This window comes from Vombatus ursinus, unplaced genomic scaffold (assembly GCF_900497805.2).
Source record: "Vombatus ursinus unplaced genomic scaffold, bare-nosed wombat genome assembly UNPS02004099.1, whole genome shotgun sequence".
Lineage (NCBI taxonomy): Eukaryota > Metazoa > Chordata > Mammalia > Diprotodontia > Vombatidae > Vombatus > Vombatus ursinus.
This window is the reverse complement of record NW_020943877.1, coordinates 47621-57848: the sequence shown is the minus strand read 5'-3', so window position 1 is coordinate 57848 and position 10228 is coordinate 47621. Positions and strand designations below refer to the sequence as shown.

At 35.7% G+C, this 10228-nt stretch overlaps 1 pseudogene; it reads right to left on the bottom strand.

The window, feature by feature from the left end:
- Nucleotides 1-9349: 9349 nt before the first annotated feature.
- Nucleotides 9350-10020, bottom strand: LOC114053494 (annotated as a pseudogene).
- Between the last annotated feature and the right edge of the window lie 208 nt (nt 10021-10228).

Sequence of the window (10228 nt, the reverse complement as noted above, 5' to 3'; positions counted from 1 at the left end):
CAGAGCTGAATAGAAAATTTGACTTTCAAATACAAGACTCAAGAGAAGCATGAAGAGGTAAACAGGAAAGAGAAATCATAAGGGACTTATTAAGGTTGAGCTGTTTACATTCCTGCATGGAAAGATGATATTTGTAACTCATGAGACCTTTGTCAGTATTAGGGTCATTGGAGGGAAAAATTACATATCTATATCTATATCTATATATATATATATGTAGAGAGAGAGAGAGATAACTAGATAGATAGATAGATAGATAGATAGATAGATAGATAGATAGATAGATAGAGGGCACAGGGTGAGTTGAAGATAAAAGTAGGATATCTGGAGAATAAAATTAAACGGTGAGAGAGGATTATACTGGGAGAAGGAGAAAGGGAGAAGTAGAATGGGGTAAATTATCTCACATAAAGCAGACCAGAAAAGGCTTTTACAGTGGAGGGGAAGTGGGGGAAAGTGAGAGAGAATGAGTGAATCTTATTCTCATTGGATTTGGCTTAAGGAGGGAATAACATACACACTCAATTGGGCATGGAAATCTATCTTACCCCACAGGAAAACAGGGAGAAGGGGATAAAAGAGTGGGGGATGATAAAGGGAAGGGCAGATTGAGGGAAGGGGTAATCAGAAGCAAACACTTCTAAGGAGGGACAGGGTCAAAAGAGAGAATAGAATAAATGGGGGCAGGTGTGGGATAGGATGAAGGTAAATATAATTAGTTTTTCACAACATGACTACTATGGAAGTGTTTTGCATGACTACGCATTATAACCTGTATTGAGTTCCTTGCCTTCTCAATGAGGGTGGGTGGGGAGGGAGGAAGGGAGAGAATTTGGAACCGAAAGTTTTAAAAACAAATGTTAAAAATGTTTTCACATGCAACTGGAAAATAAGATATACAGGCAATGGGGTATAGAAATCTATCCTCCCCTACAGGAAAATAGAACCGGAAGGGGTAAGAGAAGGGGGAGGGGAGATAGAAGGGAGAGTATATTAGGGGATGGGGTATTCAGAATGCATGCCATCTTGGGGTGAGAGGAGGGACAAGATGGGGAGAAAATTTGGAACTTAAAATCTTGTAGAAGTGAATGTTGAAAACTAAAAAATAAATAAATTAAAAAAAAATACAAGTCATTCCCCAATTGACGAATGATCAAGGGATATGAACAGGAAGTTTTCAGATGAAGAAATTAAAGCTATCTATAGTCATATGAAAAATGCTCTAAAAAACTATTGATTAGAGAAATGCAAATCAAAATAACTCTGAGGTACCATATCACACCTATCAGATTGGCTAACATGACAAAACAGGAAAATGCTAAATGTTGGGGAAGATGTGGGAAAATTGGAACACTAATGCGTTGTCAGTGGAGTTGTGAACTGATCCAACCATTCTGGAAAGCAATTTGGAACTATGCCCAAAGGGCTATAAAAATGTGCTTATCCTTTGACCCAGCAATAGCACTTCTAGGGCCATATCTCAAAGAGATCGTACAAATGAGAAAAGGACCCACATGTACAAAAATATTTATAGCAGCTCTTTCTGTGGTGGCAAAGAATTGAAAATTGAGGGGATGCCCATCAATTGGGGAATGGCTGAACAAGTTGTGGTATATGAATATAATGTAATACTATTGTGGTATATGAAGTGATGAGCAGGCCAACTTCAGCAAAACCTAGAAAGTCTTGTATGGGCTGATGCTGAGTGAAATGAGTAGAACCAGGAGAATGTTGTACACAGTAACAGCCACAATGTGTGATGACTAACTTTGATAGATTTAGCTCTTCTCAGCAATGCAAGGATCTAAGATAACTCCAAAGGTCTCGTGATGGCAAATGCTATCCACATCCAGAGAAAGAACTATGGAATTTGAATGCAGATCAAAGCATACTATTTGCTCTTTATTTTTCTTCTGTATTGTTTTGTTTCCTCTTTCTTGTGGTTCCTTCTATTGGTTTTAATTCTTCCTTACATCATGACTAATATGAAAATATGTTTAATAGGAATGTATATGTATAGCCCATATCAGATTGTGCGCTGTCTTGGGGAGGAAGGTAGAGAGGGAGGGGGAGAAAAATTTAAAACTCGAAAGCTCATGAAAGTGATTGTTGAAAACTAAAAATAAATTCATAAAAAAACTAAAAAAAACTATCCCGGTTCAAGTACTTCTATTGACACACATTGGCTGTGTGACCCTGAGTAAGTCACTGAAACTTCCAGTACCCAAGGCAACTCACTAAGAGTCCAAGTTTCAGAGAAGGTGCCAGACCTAGAAGGAGCTTCCTCCTTGGGGATTTCCCTATAACAATGAAATCACAGGTCCAGTCTCTAGCCTGTCTCCAACATGTCATAACCTTGAACAATTGATTTGTCTAAAATCATTTGAGTCATCTTTCATTTTTATAGAGCATGTTTTGTGGTTATGTTCATATAATGTATAGCTTTGTAGGTAGAATCTCATATCTTTTATAAATTCTGTCATTATGTAGCATGGAATTTCTTGTTCCATCTCTGCTGGATTTTATTAGTAATATACAGAAAGGTTAACTATTTTTGTGTATTTCTTTTATACCCTGCTATCTCACCCAGATTTTACTTATTTCTTTTACTGCTTTACCTGACTCTAGGGTTCCCTAAAATATCACATCAACTGTAAAAAGTGATAATTTTGTTTCTTCTTTACCTACGGTTATTCCCTCTTGTCTAATTGCTATGCCTAGCATTTCTACTACTCTATTAAATAATAGTGTTACCAATAAATATCCTTGCTTTATCCTTAGTCTTTTTAGAAAGGCCTCTTATGCTTCCCCATGATAGATAAAACTTTTGAAAAAATATACCATCCTTTTTGTTGAAAAAATATTAGAAAGTATAGGAATAAAGGCTGAATCACTTTCATTAATAAAGTCAATAGTATTTATCTAAAATCAAGATAGACACAATATCTGTTGATATAATTATGGATTTTCCTTGTTTATGTTATTAATTTAATTTATTGTATTTGTAATTTTTCTTGATATTGAACCAGACCAGCATTCCTAATATGAACACAATCTGGCCACAGTAAAATCTTTGTATATGTTCTGGTAACTTCTTTGCCAATATTTTATTTATTACTTTTGTATCAACAGTTATTAGAGAGAATGGTCAATCATATTCTTTCTTTGACTTTTCTTGCCCTGGTTTTTGTTATTTAAAATCATATTTTTCTCACAATAATTTTTCTTTTTTAAGAGATAATATATGTCAAACTGAAGTTAGTTTGTCTTTAAAGATTTGCTAGAACTCCATTATAAATCCATTTGCTCCTTGGGTTCCTTCTGTACCTCCCCCAACCTTTGCAAGTTCATTTATAGTTTGTTCAATTTATTTTTGTTCTGTTAATCTGAGTTCTTTATGTTTTTGTAAATATTTATCAATTTATCAGTTTTGTTGGCATCAAATTGGGCAAAAGAGTTTCTCATACTTTCCTTTATTTCATCTGCCTTATGTCTCGTCATTTTAGTGACACTGGCCTCCTGGCTGTTCCACCAACAAGGCACTCCATCTCTATTAATTATTTCCTATTTATCCTGTATGTAGCTTTTTAAACACATTTTTTGCTTACTGTCTTCCCCCTTTGGATTGTTAGCTCTTTGAGAGCAGGGACTGTCTTTAGCCTCTTTTCTATCTGCAATGCTTCCTTAGTATCTGACACATAGTAGTCACTTGTTAAATGTTCAGATCTTCATCCTTTTTTTTATTTGTGAAAAATGCCAGCAATTTGGTTGCCATTTATGAAACAATTAGCTGTTTGTCTATTTGATATTTTTTGCTCAAATTTTATTCATTTCTTCTTTTATTTTCAGAATTTTCCTTTATGTGCAGTTGTGGGTTTTTTTCCTATTTATTTCTTTTCCAGGTTTTTATTTTTCTTTTGGTGTTTCCCTTTTCTCTTTTATTCAAGAATGTATTTGGAAAGATTAATTGTGCATGAAGATTACTTTGCCTGAATCCTGCAAGTTCAGCTATGTTGTGTTATTTTATCAGTTTATTAGATGAGATGATCTCTTCTTTTTCCGATTTATCCATTGCTCTTTCTGATTTCTGGCTCTTACGCAGTGTTTGACACATAGTAGGAACTCACCAAATCTAGATTGACTGCCTGACTGATCTGTTCTGCAGAGGTGGCACTGTCACAACCTACATTCCATTGGCTGAATCCAGCCCCGCCTCCCAGAGTGACGTCACAAGTCTCCTCCTTTCTGCGGTTTTCACCTGGGCTGGGTTGTTGCGCATTCTGCGACAAGGAGCTGCCAGCAAAGCTGGTCCAGCTCCATCAGCCTCTCGCCCCCAGACCCCGGGCCTGCCTGATCCCCTATGGGAGTTACCTGTGTGGGAGGTAAGTAAGCGCCCGCGGGGCGTCCCTTTTACTACCTTTCCAGAGCCCCTACGGGGGTGTACGTGTTTGCGCCCCCCAGACCTCAGTCCAGGGCCTTTTAGACTTCACCCAAGAATGCATCCACAGGTGTATGTGCCCAGGCCTATGTCTGTCGTGAGGGGTGCGGGGTGTGTGGAGGGTGGAGGTCCTTCTTTAGCACTTCAGGTGATCCCTCCTTCCTCTGGCGGCCCCCTCCCCAATGTCACTCCACCTCCCCCCGCCCCAGCCCCTCGGTGGAGCGCTGTCCTCAAGGTGGAACTGGTAGGTGACGGTAGGGAAAGAAGAGCCATCTACGAAATACCTCATATTTTTGTACCTTTTTCATTTTCATTCATTCATTCATTATTATGAATAATGTATTTTTGTCTCAACAAAAGCCGGTCAAATAAACATTTCCACGCACATCGTACAACAGAAAAAAGGATTGTCCATGCACCTGTTGATCTTTGTCATCTATAGCTTAGGGGTTTTTTGTTTGTTTTAAAATATATAATAAATTCTGTATATGTTGAGCCTATATCAATTTACACGCCATTTGGGGGTGGGGGGAGAGGAGAGATGGGTAGAAAATCTGGAACTCAAAATCATATGGAAGTGAATGTTGAAAACTATAAATAAATAAATAAATAAATTTATATAATATATATATATATATAATAAATTCTATATGTATTTTCAAAGCTACCAGTGCTTCTTTCTGTCTTTCCTTCTTTTTTTATCTGTACATTAAAAAAATGCACACACATATATATGTATGTATGTATGTATGTATGTATACCTATCTATGATATAAAGCCTTTAATAGAGGAATATGCAGCAATTTCCCCCATTAACCTGTTTCTTTTCTAATTATAATTGCATTAGATTTGTTTGTGCAAAATATTTTTCAATTTTATATAATTGAAGTTGTTCATTTTATTTTCTGTGATATCTCTATAGCTGGTTTACCTCTTCCCTTATCTATTGATGCGAAAGGTGATTTTTTTCCCCTTGCTCCTCTAATTTCTCCATAACCTATAAATGTGTGCTCTGGGCCATAATGGATGACACCTCAGATTCTCTTTTTAAAATGCTACAAAATGTGAATGAAGCAGCCACATAGACAGGGTTGTATTTTAATGGGACAAAATGCATAAATTTATTGATAGCCAAAAAAAGGTACTGCCCATTAAGTTCCAGGATTAAACATCTCAAGTTTTCTCTAATGACAGAGGAGGACACTTACCTCAACCTCAGAATCCCTAGGGGGTTCCACATCATTAATTCATCCCATGATGCTATACTCATTATAGCATCAGATTTGTACCTAGTGGAGAGGGTGAATCTAGCACCCTAGTAGAAATTAGATGAAGTGAATACCTCTATTGTACCCTGTGTCTCTTTTTGTTTTAAGATGTAGATGCTAAGAATACCCTGAGCCTCTTGGACAGAATGACCGAAAAGAATGGGAAAAGAGAGTCATACCTCCGTCGAAGAGCCAGCCTGCCTGGTGGATTATTGGTAATATACAGAAATGCTGAATATTTGTCTGGGTTTATTTTAAATCATGCTACATTACTGAAGTTGTGACTGTTTAGTTTTTTAGTTGATTTCTTAAGTAAACATATCATCCATATAAACTGATAGTTTGGTATCTTCTTTGCCAATGTTTATTTCTTCAAAATGTTTTTATTGTCTTATTTCTATGCCTTGAATTTGTAGCAACATATCGAATACTAGTGGTAATGATGGACATCCTTGTTTCATCCCTTATCATATTGGAAAGGCTTCTAGCTAATTCCCATTAAAGATAGTACTTACTCTTAGTTTTACATAGATACTTTTTATCATTTTGAGGAACTCTCCAATTATTCCTATGCTTTTTTTTTAACAGGAATTGGTATTGTATTTTATCAAAACCTTTTTCTGCTTCTAATACAATAATCATAGATTTTGTGAGTTTTGCAAGTAATGTGGTCAATTATATTTATAGTTTTCTTAATATTGAACTAGATCTGCATTCCTGGCATAAATGCTGCCTGATCATAGTACATATTACTGTAGCCTCCTTGCTAATATGTTATTGAAAATTTTCTTATCAATAATCATTATTAAATTGGTCTGTAGTTTTCTTTCTTTTTTTTGACTCTCTCTATTTTGTTACCAAGACCATATTTGTGTTATAGAAGGGATTTCATGGTATCTTATTTTTACCTCTCTTTTTTTTAAAACAGTTTACGTAGTATTGGGATTAATTGTTGTTTCAGTGTTTGGGAGAATTCACATTTTTTTTGCTTAAATAAAATAACATTCAGTTTTTATTTTGAGTTCCAAATTCTCTCCCCTTTTCCATTTCCACCTGCACTGAGGCAGCAATACATAATATATAATCCATTATGCATAATATATTTCTACATTAGTTATGTTGCAGAAGAAAAAGCAAGGAAAAATAATGAAAATAAAAATTAATACTTCAATCTACATTCAGACATGATCAGTTATTTTTCTGAAAACCATCAAGAGTGATTTAGAGCATTTTTTTATATGCCTATTGATAACTTTGAATTTTTCTTCTGAATACTTCTTGTTCATATCAATTGGAGAATGTTTTGTATTTTTATCAATTTGACTCATTTTCCTTATCCATATGTCTGACAGGTAAATTTTTCCATGCTTCCCTAATTTGTCTAAATCTTTTATCCATTTTGATCCTATCTTGGTGTATACACTGTTGGTCTCTGCCTAGTTTCTGCCAAACTGCTTTCCAGTTTTCCCAGCAATTTTTTTTTCAGACACTGAGTTCCTTAGATCTTTTTGTTTCTCAAACACTAGATTACTATGGTCGTTTACTACTGTGTATTGTGTACCTAATCTATACTGCTGGTCCACCACTCTATTTTTTATCCAGTGCCAGATTGTTCTAATGATTACTGCTTTGTAAGGCAGCTTGAAATCTGGCACTGCTTCGAAGCTTTCCTTCACATTTTTTTCCATTGTTTTCCTCAATATTCCTGAACTCTTGTTCTTCCAGATGAATATTATTACTATTTTTTCTACCTCTGTAAAATAATTATTTTTAGTATGATTGGTATGCACTGAATAACTGAATTAATTTAGGTAGAACTGTCATTTTTATTATATTGGCTTGGCCTACCCTTGATCAATTAATATTTTTCCAATTGTTTAGACATTTCTAGTAGAATACTGAATATTAGTGGTGATAACTAGTATCCTTGTTTCATACCTGATTTTATTCAGAAGTCTTGGGGCAGCTTGGTGGCACAGTGGATAGACCTCTGGCCTTGGAGTCAGGAGAACCTGAATTCAAATCTAGCCTCAGACAATTGACACTTACTAGCTGTGTGACTTTGGGCAAGTCACTTAACCCCAATTGCCTAAGGAACAAAACAAAAAACAAAAACCAGAAGTCTTTTACTTTATCCTCATTAGATAAAATGCTTGCTCTTGGTTTTAGATAAATAATACATTTTAAGGAATGCTCTATTTATTCTTATATTTTTCTAGTGTTTTTTTAAATAAGAATGGGTATTGTATTTTGTCAAAAGCTTTTTCTTCCAGGGGCAGCTAAGTGGCGCAGTGGATAGTGCACAGTCCCTGGAGTCAGGAGGACCTGAGTTCAAATCTGGCCTCAGACACTTGGCACTTACTAGCTGTGTGACTCTGGGCAAGCCACTTAACCCCATTGCCTAGCCAAAAAAAAACAAACAAAAAAAACCCAACAGCTTTTTCTTCCCCTATTGATATAATCATATGATATTTGTTGTTTTTGTTATTGATATTGTCAGTTATGCTTATAGTTTTTCCAGCAGTGAATTGCCCCTGGATTCCTGGTACAAATAAGACCTGGTCTTAGTGTATTGTCTTTGTGATACATTGCAGCAATATCCTTGCTAGCATTTTGTTTAAAAAATTTCATCAGTATTCATTAAAGAAATTATAGTTTTCTTTTTCTGTTTTCCTGTCCTTGATTTAGGTTTCAAAACTACATTTGCATCATAGAAGGAATTTGGTAGAACTCCTTCCTTATCTTTTTTTGTCAAATAGCTTGTGTAGTTTTGGGATTAATTGCTCTTTAAATGTTTGGTAGAATTTGCTCATGTGGGGGCAGCTAGGTGGTGCATTGGATAGAGCACTGGTCCTGGATTCAGGAGAACCTGAGTTCAAATGCGACCTCAGACACATAACACTTACTATCTATGTGACCCTGGGCAAGTCATTTAACCCCATTGCCTAGCCAAAAAAAAAATTTACTCATAAAACCACTTAGTCCTGGATATTTTTCTTAGGGAGCTAAATTATTGCTTGTTCAATTTCTTTTTTTAAGATAGGGTTATCCAAGTATTCTATTTCCTCTTCTATTAATCTGGGCAATTTATATTTTTGTAAATTTTCATCCATTTTCACCTAGATGGTCAGTTTTATTGCCATATAATTGGGCAAAACACCTCCTAATTACTGCTTTAATTTCCTCTTCATTGGTGGTGTATTCATACTTTCCATTTTTGATACTGGTAATTTGGTTTTCTTCTTTTATTTTTGATCAAGGTAATCAATGATTTATTTATTTTATAGTGTTTTTTTTAATAAAACCAACTTTTAGTTTTACTAATTAGTTGAATGATTTTTTCTTTCAATTTTATTAATCTCTCCTTTGATTTTTAGAATTTCTATTTCTGTGTTTAATTGGAGATTGTTCTTTTTTTTTTTGGTATGCCCAATTTATTGATCTGCTCTTTTTCTTTTTTATTGATGTAAGTGTTTAGAGATATAAAATTTCCCCTATGCACTTCTTTGGCTGCATCTCACAAAATTTTGGTGTGTTGTCTGATTGTTGTCACTATCTTCCCACCCCACACCCCTACTTTGCAAGGTATTTATTGAGCCAGAGGAAGCATGTTGTAATCTGCAAACCTTCACCACCTTCACCATTATGCTGCCAACCTCTTGTGTCTCTCTTTAGCTGTGGTGAGATAGATGTCCTTCTCTCAGGATAGAGAAATCCAATGCTAGTTACCTTTGCCAATATCAAAAAGTGTTGGAGAACCTCCTAGCAAAGCTATTGCCATTGGTATCTTTCACATAAACCAAATTAAAGGAACCTAGATGTCTCTCCCTGTTGGTGATCATACCAGTTTGACTCAGTTTAGCTCTAGTAATCATTATACACAGATTGCCAGTATGAGTCTTGGTCAGATTTGTGATCTTGCCAATCTCCAGATCAATATGAATGGTATCATTCATTTTAATGAGTGAATCTGGATAGTGGAGGGTGTGGGCATCTTGGATTACCAGATGGGGAATGGCTTTGGTGACTGAAAAGATCTTTTTCACTTTGTACAATTTGTACTTTGCCTCCTCAGCTGTGATGCAATGAATAGTAAAGCATCCCTTTGTGTCCTAGATCACATGGAAATGCTCTGTGGCCCTTTCAGTGATGATGGTGTGTTTGAAACCAACAGGGTAAGTCATATCTGTGTGGATCTTGCTATCAATTTGTTTGCAGAGGAAGATGATGAGTGAGAGGCACTCTTTCAGCTTTTTGGGAAACTGTGAATGGTCTTGGATAAAACATGCCAATCAACTTGTCAAGCATCTAGTGCTTGGGGGGGGGGACCAAGTATTTCTCTATTTATCACATTTATCATTGCTTATAACACAGTAGTATTTTATTATACTCACATAGCATGATTTGTTTGTTCATTCCCCAATTCATGGTCATCTACTTTGTTTCCAATTCTTTGCTGTCCCTACATATAGACAGTCAGGCTTTCAGAAGAAGGGGTGCAGAGAATGACAGACAGAAAAAG